This window comes from Ahaetulla prasina, chromosome 1 (assembly GCF_028640845.1).
Source record: "Ahaetulla prasina isolate Xishuangbanna chromosome 1, ASM2864084v1, whole genome shotgun sequence".
Classification (NCBI taxonomy): Eukaryota; Metazoa; Chordata; class Lepidosauria; order Squamata; family Colubridae; genus Ahaetulla; species Ahaetulla prasina.
Genome location: NC_080539.1, coordinates 105,586,452 through 105,601,830, shown reverse-complemented (window position 1 = coordinate 105,601,830; position 15,379 = coordinate 105,586,452).

Below are 15,379 nucleotides of genomic sequence, written 5' to 3'. Positions count from 1 at the left end.
CTGACAAATCTGGGGGCAGCAGAAGCAAAGACCTAGAGAAAATCACAAAATAAAAGACCTTATCAATAGTTAGATTGATAGATGCCTTGGGTATAATCCCAAAACATCTGGAACACCACTTGAATACCATTGACATCGACAAAATCACCATCAGTTAATTGCAAAAAGCTTATATCCTGTGATGATACCACTAACTTCAACATACAACAACATCTGTCTATTCTTGGGACGGATTCGATAGATGGACAACAATGGCCAAATCCAGTTTAAACCTCTGGCTTACTGTGCAATCGGCCCTAATTACTAAATTTGCAGTATATGCTATCCAACTCCTTGCAGTTTTGTGTGATTTTCTTTTTTTTACCACAGAAGGTCAGATCAGCGTACAAAAGTGTTCCTTTTAATTGTATTCATTTTATGTATTCAGTTCATCCTTATACCTGTATACTGTATATTATCTAATAAATACTCGACAAATAAATAAAACAAAATAAAAACAAAAAGATTAAGTGAAACAAACAGTTAAAATAAATGTATTGGCCACAAAATTCTACCCAATGCAAAAATGATGCCAATATTCATGTTGAAAAAAATGATCTGCTCTTGCAGAACTTTTTATTCTACGACGACAAAACTGAATTTAAAGAAATTTCAATTGGCTTTCACAAGCTCTGTGTAGGTTGTTATGGCCCTTCTTTTTAAAAGTTAAAAGAAATAGAATATTAGGATTCCCCCCACCTTTTAAAACAATTTTTGTTGTCTGTCCCTTCCATTTATTTTCATTTTTTATCGAATGTCTGGTCTATGGAGAATAGATAAGAAATATTTTCAAGTACATATATGGACTGACCACAAATTTATGGCATGAAGTGCTTTGTAAGGCAACCGAAAAAAAGCTGTTAATGTGGGTTTATGAGTACAGCTGGTACATTTACTATTGGGTTTACAAGCACACCTCATGAGCGGTTGCACGACTTTCAGGGATTCGGTATCAACATACACCATAGGACATATGTGCCTGTTGGTTTGAAGGGCCTGTAAAAGCAACCAATAACCACTGCAGCTGGATTCATAAAGCTCCTCTAAAAGCTTAAATTCTGCAGCAAAAAAATACATAATTGCCGATCTGAAATAAACAATTGGAAAGGTTTAGGGGTCATCATGCATGCAAGCATCCACTTAGTCTTTCTGAAAAGGCTATTAGAGCAGCCTATAATGCTTGGTGAATCTGCTATTCACTTCTTAAAATATGATCAAAAATTTAAGACACCTAATCTGTGGGATTTAGTTATTACCAGTATTGGGATTCAAATTTTTTTTTTAGAATCAATTTTTATTGATTTTTTTTCTTCACACCCACATATTTTATGAACAGAGTATTGGCCATATCATATCTTATACAACTTAACATATCCAAATACATTTTACTTAGTTACAATTTCTGCCAAAATGTTCTTTTTCCATATTTTTAATCATATCTTACTATTTCTATGCTTGTTTATATAAACCACATCTTCTTTCGCCCTCAGGTTCTGATTTCTCTATTTTTACTGATATATATTCTCTTTTATTATTTTTTAGATAATTCAGTTTTTATCCTGATATATTCAAACATGTTCGGGGTTGCCTTTCTTCCATTTCATCTTTTTTTTACAGCAATCTTTCTTAATAATAATAATAATAATAATAATAATAATAATAATAATAATAATAATAATAATAATAATAATAATAATAATAATAATTTAATTTGTATACTGCCCTTCTCCCGAAGGACTCAGGGCGGTTTACAGCCAAAATAAAATACAGCAACAACGCATACAATACTAAAAACAAACATTAAAAAACTTATTCAATTTGGCCCCATTTTAAAATACAATCAACCCTATAAAATTAATAAAAATTTAAACCCATAAAATCAGCTAAAAAATTTAAAAATTCAAGCCAGTCCAGCAAGATGGAATAAATAAGTCTTAAGTTCGCGGTGAAAGGTCTGAAGATCAGGTAGTTGTCGAAGTCCAGGGGGAAGTTCGTTCCACAGGGTAGGAGCCCCAATAGAGAAGGTCCTTCCCCTGGGAGCCGCCAGTCGACATTGCTTGGCTGACGGCACCCTAAGGAGTCCCTCTCTGTGAGAACGCACCGGTCACTGAGAGATAGAAGATGGCAGTAGACAGTCCCGTAAGTATCCCGGTCCTAAGCCATGGAGCGCTTTAAAGGTGGTCACCAATACCTTGAAGCGCACCCGGAAGACAACAGGCAGCCAGTGCAGTCTGCGCAGGATGGCTGTTACATGGGAGCGCCAAACGGCTCCCTCTATCACCTGCGCAGCTGCATTCTGGACTAACTGGAGCCTCCGGGTGCTCTTCAAGGGGAGCCCCATGTAGAGAGCATTTCAGTAATCCAAGCGAGAGGTAACAAGAGCATGAGTGACCGTGCATAGGGCATCCCGGTTCAGGAAGGGGCGCAACTGGCGAATCAGGCGAACCTGATAAAAAGCTCTCCTGGAGACGGTGGTCAAGTGATCTTCAAAAGACAACCGCCCATCCAGGAGAACGCCCAAGTTGCGCACCTTTTCCATCGGGGCCAATGACTCGCCCCCAACAGTCAGCCGCGGCTGCAGCTGACTGTACCGGGGTGCCGGCATCCACAGCCACTCCGTCTTGGAGGGATTAAGCTTGAGCCTGTTCCTCCCCATTCAGACCCGTACGGCTTCTAGACACCGGGACAGTACTTCGACAGCTTTGTTGGAGTGGCCTGGGGTGGAAAAGTACAGCTGCGTATCATCAGCGTACAGTTGGTACTTCACCCCAAAACCACTGATGATCTCACCCAGCGGCTTCATATAGATGTTGAACAGGAGAGGCAAGAGAATCGACCCCTGCGGCACCCCACACATGAGGCGCCTCAGGGTCGATCTCTGCCCCCCTGCCAACATCGTCTGCGTCCGGTCAGAGAGATAGGAGGAGAACCAACGATAGACGGTGCCTCCCACTCCCAAACTCCCCAGCCGGCGCAGCAGGATACCATGGTCGATGGTATCAAAAGCCGCTGAGAGGTCTAATAGGACCAGGGCAGAAGAGTAACCCTTGTCCCTGGCCCTCCAGAGATCATCAACCAACGTGACCAAAGCTGTCTCTGTAATGCATCCAGGTCGAAAGCCGGACTGGAATGGGTCTAGATAGACAGTTTCATCCAGGTACTGGGGTAATTGACGTGCCACCGCACTCTCTACAACCTTCACCATAAAGCGAAGGTTGGAGACCGGACGATAATTTCCTAAAACAGCTGGGTCCAGGGAAGGCTTCTTGAGGAGGGGTCTCACCACCACCTTTTTCAAGGCAGCAGGAAAGACCCCCTCCCACAAAGAAGCATTTGTAATCCCCCGGAGGCAGCCTCGTGTCACCTCCTGAGTGGCCAGCACCAACCAGGAGGGGCACGGGTCCAGTAAACATGTGGTGGCATTCAACCTCCCCAGCAACCTGTCCATTTCCTCGGGAGTCACAGGGTCAAAACTATCCCAAACAGTCTCAACAAGATGAGTCTCGAACCTCTCGCCTGGATCTACCCAATTTTGATCCAATCCATCCCGAAGCTGAACGATTTTATCTTATAGATAACCGTTAAACGCCTCGGCACGCCCTTGTAATGGGTCCTCCCGCCCCTCCTGTTGAAGGAGAGAGCGGGTCACCTGAAACAGGGCGGCCGGGCAGTTATCTGCCGACGCAATGAGGGAGGAAATGTAAGAACGTTTCGCATCCCTCAATGCCACTAGGTAGGTCCTACTATAGGACCTAACTAGTGTCCGGTCAGCTTCCGAATGGCTGGATCTCCAAGCACTCTCTAGGCATCTTCTCCGGCGTTTCATCTCCCTCAGCTCCTCGGAGAACCAAGGAGCTGGTTGAGACCTACGCCGGGTCAGAGGCTGCAAAGGCACAACACGGTCCAAAGCTCCAGCCATGGCCTGTTCCCAGGCCGCGACTAGTTCTTCAGCCGTGCCGCGGGCCATATTCTTGGGAAACAGCCCAAGCTCTGTCAGGAACCTCTCTGGGTCCATCAGGCGCCTGGGATGGAACCAACGCATTGGTTCCGTCTCCCTGCGGTGGTGAGTAGCGGTCCAAAAGTCCAGACAAAGAAGAGAATGATCTGACCATGACAAGGGCTCGACAACTAAATCATTTAAAATCAGATCATTCGACCACTGGTCAGAAATAAAAATCAGATCTAGAGTGCCTCCCCCGATGTGGGTAGGGCTGTCCACTAATTGAGTCAGGTCCATGGCCGTCATGGAAGCCATGAACTCCCGGGCCGTCGAGGATGCCACGCCAGTTGATGGCAAATTGAAATCCCCCATGACCAACAGTCTAGGGGTTTCAACTGCCAACCCAGCCAGCAATTCCAACAGCTCAGGCAGGGCTGTTGTCATGCAGCAAGGAGCCAGGTACGTGATCAACAAGCCCACCTGACTCCTACGACCCCACTTCACATAGAGGGATTCACAACCAGCTATCTGAGGCACAGTGGTCTCCCTCGGTTCCAGGCTTTCCTTAATAATGACCGCCACCCCCCACCCCTACCTTGGGCCCTCGGCTGATGGAATGCTCGGAAACCTGGTGGGCACATCTTCTCTTTCTCTTTTCTCTCCCTCCCTTCTTTTATCCTTCCTGCTTTCTTCCCTCCTCTCCTACTCCTTCTCTACTTCCCCTTTCTTTCTCCCCCTCCTCCTTTCTTCCTCCCTTTCTAACCTTCTCTCCTACTCTTATTTCCCCTCCCTTTCTTCCTCCCCTCTTCCCTTCCTTCTTTTTCTCTCTCTCCTTCTCCCTTTCTTCCGTCTCTCTACTCCTTCTTATTTCTCTCTATTGCTGTGTTCATTTTCAATTCAGTATTTTTCACTATGGTGTCCAGACAACCCCGGTTTTTCCACCATTTATTGAGTATATTTCTCAGAATTCCCCTCATATATTTTTAATTATTAACAATTTATTTCAATTTATTCCATTTTTACCTTACAACCTTTTAGTTAATTCAACCTTCCACCTCTTATTTTCTTATTCCCAGTTCAATAATTATTTTTCTCTTTCATTAGCATACATCGTTTACTAACATTTCAATTTTGTTCAACTTTATATCTCACTTTCAATTATTTTCACCTATAAACCATTCTTTCACGTTTTATCTGCTGGTCTATTTTTCTTAAACAGTATACTTCTTCCTTTTTTACTTCTTACGTATATTTCATTTCATCCTTACTTATATCATTTGCTAACTTTTCATTTTTATATCTTAATTTCAATTAATTTCTTTGTTCTTTTCAATATTTAAAACATATTTTAAATATTCAAATAATTTAACAACCAGTTCTCTGCCCTAATGACCAGCTGGGTAGGCATGGCTCGGTGGTCATGTGACCGTGTGGGTGTGTCCAACTCAATGTCACTCACGTTGATGGATGCTTTGCCTTAGCTGTTACAATTTTAATAAGGATTAACCAGAGAGGCAGTTTATGTAAGCAGGGCAATAAAGATTAGGCTAGAAATAACACCAGAATGTTTCCTTCCTGCCTTCCTTACAGGATTAGCCCTGTAAAATGATAAAAACAAAGTAAGATTTCTTCCAACAACCGGTTCTCCCAAATAGGTGCGAACTGGCTGAATCCCACCACTAGTTATTACCCACAAGAGATGCAACAAAGCTCATATTCCTGAGAAAAGGGAAGAGTTCATTTGTTATTATTTGTTACAGTATATTGTTGTTATCGGAAAAGCATTAAAGTTATTACTATTTCAAAAGGGGTGTATGTATGGAAACAGACATAAAGGCAAAGATGTAGATTTTTCCTAAAAACTATTGCATAAACGAGGATTAAATGTTGATCCCCTACATTTATGAACTGAAATACTGAACATCCCTCCCAAAACATATTTAACCCTTCCTGCCCAATTGCCTTGCTATTGGAGTCCCAGGTTCTTGATATAGCTTATTCTGACTCCTAACTACCAAGCCAAGGGTGAAAAAAAATTGCTAAGAGTTGGAGTTTACTTCCCTTTGCTATTCCCCGCTCCCACTGAACAATCCCACTCTTGCTTCTGATTATTCCTGCTACTAATATGGGGGAGCCAGATTTTGGTGAACGTACTGAACACCAGAAAAATATTATTTGCCCCATCATAAACCAAAAGAGCTACATATATGCATACAGCCCCAATTCACTGCTTAAAAGATTTGGTCTTTTGATTTAACATATTAATAATGATGTTAAGGTTAAAACAAACAGAAAAGAGTGCAATATATCTGTTCAGAAATATTAACCCTAACATCAAAAACAGTTTTTAGAATTTCCTGAAAAATTAACTACATGTTCCGAGCATTCGTCCTCCACTCTGGCCATCATAGTCATTCCTATTAGCAGTTAAAGCGGGGAGGGATTTACAGAGATAGGAAATTTGTGGCTCTTTGGATATTGATGGAAGACAATGTTTATCTAGTATGACCAATGGCCAGAGATGCTGGGAGATATAAGACAGAGAAACTGCTCATTCTTGGCTTACAATTTGTTGTTCTGGTGCTGCTAACTGAATGACTAGTCTGACTTTATTTGCTGCTGTCCAATATCTTGAATTACATTTGTATTGGCCAAAGGTAAAAAAAAACAATTGAATGCAAGGTTCTACACATATGGTTGTAAGCAGTAGTAGGTTTCAAAACCTGGCGCTACCAGTTCGCTATTGGTAGTGTGCGGATGTCTGTGCTGACTCTGCTTATGTGCAGATCATTTTTGATGATGTCTGGGCAGGTGGGCGGAGCCTCCCCCCACCGCTGCCACTACTGGTTCGCCCGAACTAGGGCAAACCGGGAGCAACCCACCACCGGTTGTAAATAAAAATAGTAAGAGATTCAATATCAATGGCACATGCATGCTGACTTCATGCATGCACACTTGGCCACCAAAGTCAGTGACATGGCCTATAGTAACAACCTTGTGGGCTCTTACATAATTTTTGTTATGTAGAGCAGTTAAATTGCATACTTTTTGAATATTTTTCAAAAAGTTTTGGGGGTGAGGATGTTACATGGGATTTGCATGTATGTCAGCATGTATGTCAGCAGCAGCCCTACCCACGCACACACTATCCACGCACACATTTTCCAAAGACAGTAGTCATGGCAGCAGCATCACAACTTCTGGAACTGCCTTTAACTATTAAGCCTGATGGTTATCTCTGAATTCCGTATTTAAAGCTGTATTATTCTAAAGTATGAAGCGAATCAGTGCTGTTGAGACAAGTGAAATCTGGATCTTCCATCTTACGTACATTTTCCTGGCAGGCAGCCCCACTGGTTTCAGGAGGTCAGTTCCAAGAAATACAGGCAAAGGTGGTCTGCCCCTCATAACGATGAAGGGAAGCTGGAAACGCGTGCTTCTCCCTTGCATCCTGTGCATTGCACAGAATGAAAACCATACGCTGTGCCAAGAGAGGTGAAGCTGAAAACAATTAAGAGATTTGGTTGGAACAAATCCTGACATCCATCATCAACATGCAATTCTCTAGGAAACCAATGGGTATAACAGCTATGCAACTAACAAGAGAACTTTGTCTAGAGCTACCGCTCTCGTAAATTCTGTTAAAATGTTTTACACTCATACGAGGCATGAGGTGTTCCCCCTCACTGGCAGTCAAGAAGACCATATCCGTCCCAGAGTTCCCCCATCCCCACCCCAGTTTTGACTCTGTGTTGGACATTTGGAAGCAGTTTAGGGAAAGGAGATAGGTGACTTGTAGATTTTATGTATCACTGCTGATAAGGACTCTTTTCAGCTCTTTTATCTCATCCTACAACTGGGAACTACAAGCAGGTTAAAGATTCAGGGAAGGAAAATGACATGTGGGCAGTTCTTCTCTTTCTCATCCCAGTAGATTAGATTACATTAGATTAGATTACATTAGATTAGAATTCCTTATTGGCCAAATGTGATAGGACACACAAGAAATTAGTCTTTGGTGCATATGCTCTCAGTGTACATAAAAAGAAAAGATACATTCGTTAAGAATCATAAGGTACAAAACTTAATGATAGTCGTAGGGTACAAATAAGCAGTCAAATCATACTAGGAAACAATCAATATAAATTGTAAGGATAGAGCAACAAGTTACAGTCGTACAGTCATAAGTGGGAGGAGATGGGTGATAGGAACGATGAGAAGATTAATAGTAATAGTAATGCAGACCTAGTGAATAATGATTGGATTATACCATAAGGTGATTTATTGGATTTTGGGGGGGTGAGAGTGGGAGCAGTAGCATTTTCTGGTTTGGAGTGTATCACAATTAGCAAAAATAGTGGATGGAGTCTTGAAGGACAAGCTCCACCCCAGGAACATGCCTCCCACCGACCCGTACGCTCACACAGAGAGGGACTCCTTAGGGTGCCATCCGCCAAGCAATGTCAGCTGGCGGCGCCCAGGGGAAGAGCCTTCTCTGTGGGGGCTCCTACTCTCTGGAACGAACTTCCCCCTGGCTTGCGCCAATTGCCTGACCTTCGGACCTTTCGCCGTGAGCTGAAGACGTATTTATTTACTCGCGCGGGGTTGGCTTAAATTTTAAATTCTAAATTTTAATTTTTTGGATGTATTTTAATGGGTTTTAAATTCTTAATATGTTTTAAATTTTTGGCCAATTTTATAATAAGTTTTTTAACTGTTTATTTTAAATTGTATTTGTTACTGTTTTTATTTCTGGCTGTACACCACCCTGAGTCCTTCGGGAGAAGGGTGGTATAAAAATCTAATAAATAATAATAATAATAATAATAATAATAATAATAATAATAATAATAATAATAATAATAATAATAATAATAATAATAACAACATGTGTAGGATGTATTAATGTATTTACAAAAGGGGCAGAGCTAGCACCACAATGCTCTGTAGGCCACTTGCCAATTCTGATACCTCTCTACTACTTAGCATGTTGTGTGAACCAAAGTATCATGGTTTGTAACCATGGATTATTGAACCATGGCTTATTTTGAAGTCATGATGGTGGCTTATTAATAAATTGTTGGCAATGGACTGGCACAATGCCTAACCCAAACCAAAATTCACAGATGTACACCCATCATTTGATCACTAAAAAAAAACAAGGGACGATTTAATTGCGTGAAGCAGGCATGTCACACTGAATATTGCACCCTTACACTTGATTCACTAATGAAGGCAACTAAGATATTTAGCGTAAGTCATCAATTGACATCCCACCAAGGGACATGGTATGGAATAGTGCATAGTACTACATAAATCCATAAAATACGATAAATTCATAAAATTCTAAAGAAATTACCATTTCTGCTTAATATGATCTCCTTTTTAGACTTTCTCTAGTACACAAATATTACTTATTCATTAATACTTTTTATGAAAAAGTTTCACTTGGATAATGCTGTAATGTCATATAAGTATTTATTAATTTATAACTATAATTCCTTGTCTGACCTGTGGCATCACAAGACCTGAAGGGATAAATACTTTGGACTTCAGTGATTTCTCCTCTATTGAGCAGAGTAGTTTGCTTGGCTTTTGAAGAGGAAATAAAAATAAAAATAGTACTGTATGTAAAGTGTAGAATGTCTATGGAGATTCTCAGTCTGTTTTTGTTTTTCAAAATAAACATTGCTCTAATTCTTGTATTTAGTATTTTTAAACTTGGTTAGTTTATTTTATTGTGCTGTCTTTGTGTAATACTTTTCTTTGAATCAATTAAGTAATCTGCTTTCTATACCGCTGGAATCTTTAATCTTGTGGTTAACATCAAAAAGACAAACCAACAATCAAATTGTTTACACCACCCTGGGCTCTTCTGGAGAAAAGTGGGGGGGGAAAGTATTTATATAGAAATACTGATCATCATTATCGTCATTGGCTCAAAGCCAAACACAAGCAGACACATATCACTTCTTTTAGCATATAGACCTAAGTAGCTACACAGGGCCAATCAATACTAATCAATACACTGCCCTTTCCTAAGCACAGGATAAATTTTCTTGTTTTTTCCCCAGCTGATGGTCTGGCAGCCAAGCTGAATTCAAATGCCTGCTCCAAATGAGAGCCCACATTATTTCTTTGCCATACTATTATAAATGCAACTTGTCTGAGCCATGTATTTATTCCCCCCCACACACACACATTTACAACCAATGAAGCTGGATTGATGTACGGACAGACATAAAAAGGCAAGTTTTGACATCATTGAAATCATTTTCCCCATTATAGCATTTTGCTCCTGAGTTGCATCCCAATTCCTAGATTTCCTGGCTATCTTAGCTAACTTCTGAGAACTGCACTTCATTCATCCAGAATAAGTCAAGGAACGATATCTTCTAATTTGTTAAGATAAGAGAAGCTGCTCTTTTGACTGGTCCCTCCTAAGAACCTCCCATCTCAATATTGATATTAATGGAATATATGTTTGGCTAATTGTGATCTAGATTGACTGTATCGATCAATGTCTTAGCATGCACGCAGATGTTATGTTTAGAAAAATCAATATGGTAGCAATCGTCCTCAAATCTATTATGTGGTAGAACAAACAGCTGCTTTGTCATGTGAAATTTTCCTTACTTTGTCCCATGCTTTTTCTGACAATGTCAGAAAAAAAAAGAAAAAAGAATAACATCACACAAAAATTGCAGAACTGATACAGCCTGTATAGCTAGCTACTCTTGGCACTCTGGCACGTCTTTAATGTATTTTTCTTGTAAATCTCACACAAATTGATTTCATTAAAGCTTGAGAGAAGTATTGCAGCCAGTTGCAGTAATGTGGAACTCTAGAGCAGGCTCTTTTCCAAACAGAAAGAGAAATTAGTTTACATTTTGAACACGAGCCTTTTGCAAGATCATTATTTACTTCTGGCATTGCTTCTGAAGTTGCTCATTTATCACTAACCAGGTATGGGCAGAATATTTCCCTCCCTCCACATTTACAATGATATATATTCATACATAAATAATTTGCCATGCCAAAAATATGTCAAAGAAATTATGACTTGCAGGGCTAGGGCTGAAATGGTGCCAAATCCAATGTTTTGTAAATTAGGGACTATGTGTGAAATCCATCCAGCTGTTAGAAGTATCCCATGTCTAATTATATTCACAGTTTCTCCAAAACCCCCCCAAAAAAATTCTGCCTAGAGCATGGCACAAAAATGAGTATAGTTACAACCCAGATTCTCGTGAGATCGTCAAAACATAAGAGACAGTGAAGAAGCAAAATAGGTAATCTACCTATTTCAATACATAATTTTAAATGGCTTTCATAGCTTTTGTAGTATTTTTACATATTAATGATTTACAGGCTTGCGCCATCTCTATCTTTCCAGATGTTGTGAATGACTGATATAGAAAAACATGCTCTTTTTGTTATTTTAGGGATCTGTCACTATGAAAGGTAGAAACAACAGCTGCACTATTGTAGTTGGCTCCATGAAGCAGGAAAGTTTGTCTACTCATATTTTCCTTTCTGATCCATTTCATTGTTTCCTAAGATTCTGTATTAATTATTAGGATTTAAGTTCAAGTTCAAGTAGTCTTCAATACTTATTTCACAATTCTGTATCAGCAACCTGGACATATGCTCATTTTAACTTGTTGAAATTTATGTCTGAGTTGCCGTGTGTAGGGTTGCATCATAACTCTGCGATCCCACACTCATATACGTGGATGTAAGCCTCATTGAGTCCCTCTGTCCAATTTTGTTCATCTGAATCAGAAATATTACTCTATAACTCTTGCAGGCAAGTCAAGATGCACCAAGCTAGTGTGAAATAGTATGGCAGCCAAGGGAGTAAGATGTCCAAGAGATTAAATGATTTTTCAGCTCTTTCCACACTAGTGACTTATAGCTTCCTCATAGCATCACCTGGCCATTGCTGAAGTACTATAAGGCCTGTCCTCATTACTATTATAGGCCACAATGATCGTTGTATTAGTAGAAGCTATAAATCACTAGTGTGGAAGTGCCCTTTAAAAACATGGATATATGTTTGGCCCAAACAGGTTCTTCTAGAAATAATTAAATCTGTGCTCCTCCCAAAAGGACTAAAAAAAGAAGCAATGATGTTGGGCAAAGTGCCTCCTATTACTGGAAGAGCAATGTTACAGTTAACCCAGCAGAGAGGGCATTCTGTGGGTTCCTGTTGGCTAGGGAGCTACATTTGGTGGGTCCTAAGCAATGGGCTGGGACCCACCACATGTATCAACTCAGATGATACCTGGGACACAGTAAGTGGCTTTATAGTACTTCAGTGGCTAAGATGCTGAGCTTGTCAATCGAAAAGTCGACAGTTCAGCGGTTCGAATTCCTAGTGCCACGTAATGGGGTGAGCTCCTGTTACTTTTCCCAGGTTCTGCCAACCTAGCAGTTCGAAAGAATGTAAAAAATGCAAGTAGAAAAATAGGGACCACCTTTGATGGGAAGGTAACAGCATTCTATGCACCTTTGGCATTTAGTCATGCTGGCCACATGACCCAGGAGACATCTTCAGACAGTGCTGGCTCTTTGGCTTTGAAACAAAGATGAGCACTGCCCCCTTGAGTCGGGAACAACTAGCACATATGTACGAGGGGAACCTTTACCTTTAAGCGATGGGTTTATGGAATAGTCTCCTCCTCTACTTTAAAGCAAAGTTGACTTCACCCCTGTTGACTTTCTGGAAATCCCTCAAACCTGATTGTACCATCAGGCCAGTGATGCCCAGGGGACTGGTGAAATACTGAGGTAGCTCTATGGTCATTAACACTTGTTTTTTGGCCAATAGCTCTTTTGTTTTAGCTTTGTGCTTTTTAATAGTTTTAAAGGTTTTTAATAATACACATGGAACTTGATAACTTAAATTAGAAGACTAAGAAAACTAATGACAATGCTTTGCACCCAAAAAGTGATATTGATCCACTGCATTTTCCAAGAGCTGAAGGGGGTAGAGGACTTCTACAGGTGAAGAAAAGCATGGCCTGAATGATTATAATAAGAAAAGCCAAGAAATTTGATTAAAGAAGTCAATCAAGGAAAATTCTTGAAAACAACAAAAATGAAGGCTGAATATAGAAAAAGGACTACTGAAAACCAATTTGTTACTTGAGAGAATATGGTCAGTAGAGGAAGAATATAGAAGGAATAGCTGATTTAAAAAAAAACCCTCATGGAGTTGGTTAAGAAACTGAAGGTTTTATTTTAATAATTCAAGAACAATCTTTGCCAAATAATTACATGAAGGTGAAAATTCAACGTGTAACAAATAACAGCAAATGTAGCCTTTACAGTAAAAAGAGTTAAATAATTGGCCATTGGATCAGTGGCTCTAGCAAAATTTCACTAACTGACTATAAGCAGCATCATGACTGAATTGCCAGAATTATTCATTGGAAACTCTGCCAGAGGTTTGGATTTGAATGTAGTAAAAGCTACTGGGATCATCACGTTGAGGTGGTTTTGGAAAATGAGTGGATTAAGTACTTATGGGATTTTAAGATCTAGACAGACAGGCATCTTGCTCATAACATGCCTGATATAACAGTTCTTGCAAAGAAGAAAGTCTGATTCATTGATGTTGCTATTCCAGATGATGCTAGAAGTGAGGAAAAGAACAATTGGAAGAAAATTATGAAATACCAGGACTTGGAGACCGAAACTGAACACTTGTGGAAAAAGATATGTTATACCAGTGGTTCTCAACCTTTATAGTGCTGTGACCCCTTTAATACAATTGCCCACGATGTGGCGACCCCAACCGTAAAATTATTTTCGTTTTGAATTTATCGCGCCTGAAGCCGTATTGGCTAGCGATCTGAACTGCTTGCGATTGCCTTGAGGGCGGAGGCATTAAAGCAGAGACTCCTCCCCTATTAAGTTTATCACGCCTGAAGCCAGATTAGGCTAGCGATTGGGAGTGATTGCAGCTGGCTTGAGAGGGAGACATCAGAGCAAAGATTTCTCTCTTTTTTAATTCATCGCGCCTGAAGCCAAATTCGGCTAGCGATTTGAAGAGCCTGTATCTGGCTTGTGGAGTCAACCATTGGAGGACGATTCTTCGACTCGCAAGTATACTTCCCATATTTCCGATGGTCTTAGATGACTCCTGGAAAATTGTCATTCAACCCCCAATGGGGTCCCGACCCACAGGTTGAGAATCGCTGTGTTATACCAATTGTGATAGGAGCCTTCGGAGCAATATCTCAAGGACTTTCTCAATATCTGGAAATATTGAATTTATCAGAACTGTGCACTGGAATAGATGCAAGAAATACCACTTGTCTGCAAGCAAGAACTAGTGAGACCTCAAAATAGATAAAATAATGGAAAAGGAAGAAGTTAAAACACTGCAGAATTCAGACAGATGAGCATCTGCCACATAATACCCAAGACTTGACAATTAATAACAGAGGTCCCCAACCCCTGGGCCACAGCCCCCTGGCGGGTTTGTGGTTTGTAACAGGACCCTGTGAACGATGGGCAGGTGCTCACACACGTGCAGCTTGATTTTCACAAGTCGAGCTGTGCACACGTGCACAAGTATGCCAGCCTTTCGCTTGCACATGTTGAGTTGCGTGCATACATGTGTGCTCCAGCCCACTGTTCATGCAGTCCAGTTCCCCTCTGCCCCCCTCTGCACCAGGCCCCAAGCTGCAAAGGTAAATATTAATATTTATAATAATATATAATTAATAAATATATGGGGACCGCTGGTCAATAAGAAAGGCAAAAAAATAGGACACATGACAATAGCTGGAGACAGCAGAAGAGAGGGGAGGGGAGGGGAGGGGGGAGGAGGGAGGGGAAGGGAAGGGAAGTGAAGGGGAAGGAAAGAAGAGAAGAGAAGAGAATTACAAAATACAGACATCTGCAAATAAAAGTAGAACAACTGTAGCAAAAGAAAGCAAAAACCATATCAATAGTAATAGATGCCTTCAGTGCAATCCCAAAACATCTGGAACACCATTATAATGCCATTGGCATTGACATATCATTATCAGTCAATTGCAAAAAGCAGCTTTATTTGGAACAGCTTACATCCTGAGATGATATCTTTAGCATCATTAAACAACCACATCGGCCTATCTCAGGTCAATGGGAAGATCTCAATACATAGGTAAAAATGCCAAGTCCAGTTTAAACACCTGGCTGACCATGCAAAAAACCATTATAGTTTTACATACATATATTATTTTAGCTTTGTTACACTGCATGCTACCCAGAGTTGCTGATTTATGCAATGGGCAGTCATATAAATTTGACCAACAACAAAAAACCTGTAACAAAACATATTTCATTTTCAGATATGATTTTGACAGGAAGTTCAACTTCAATTCCACTCTTCAAAAAACTAAA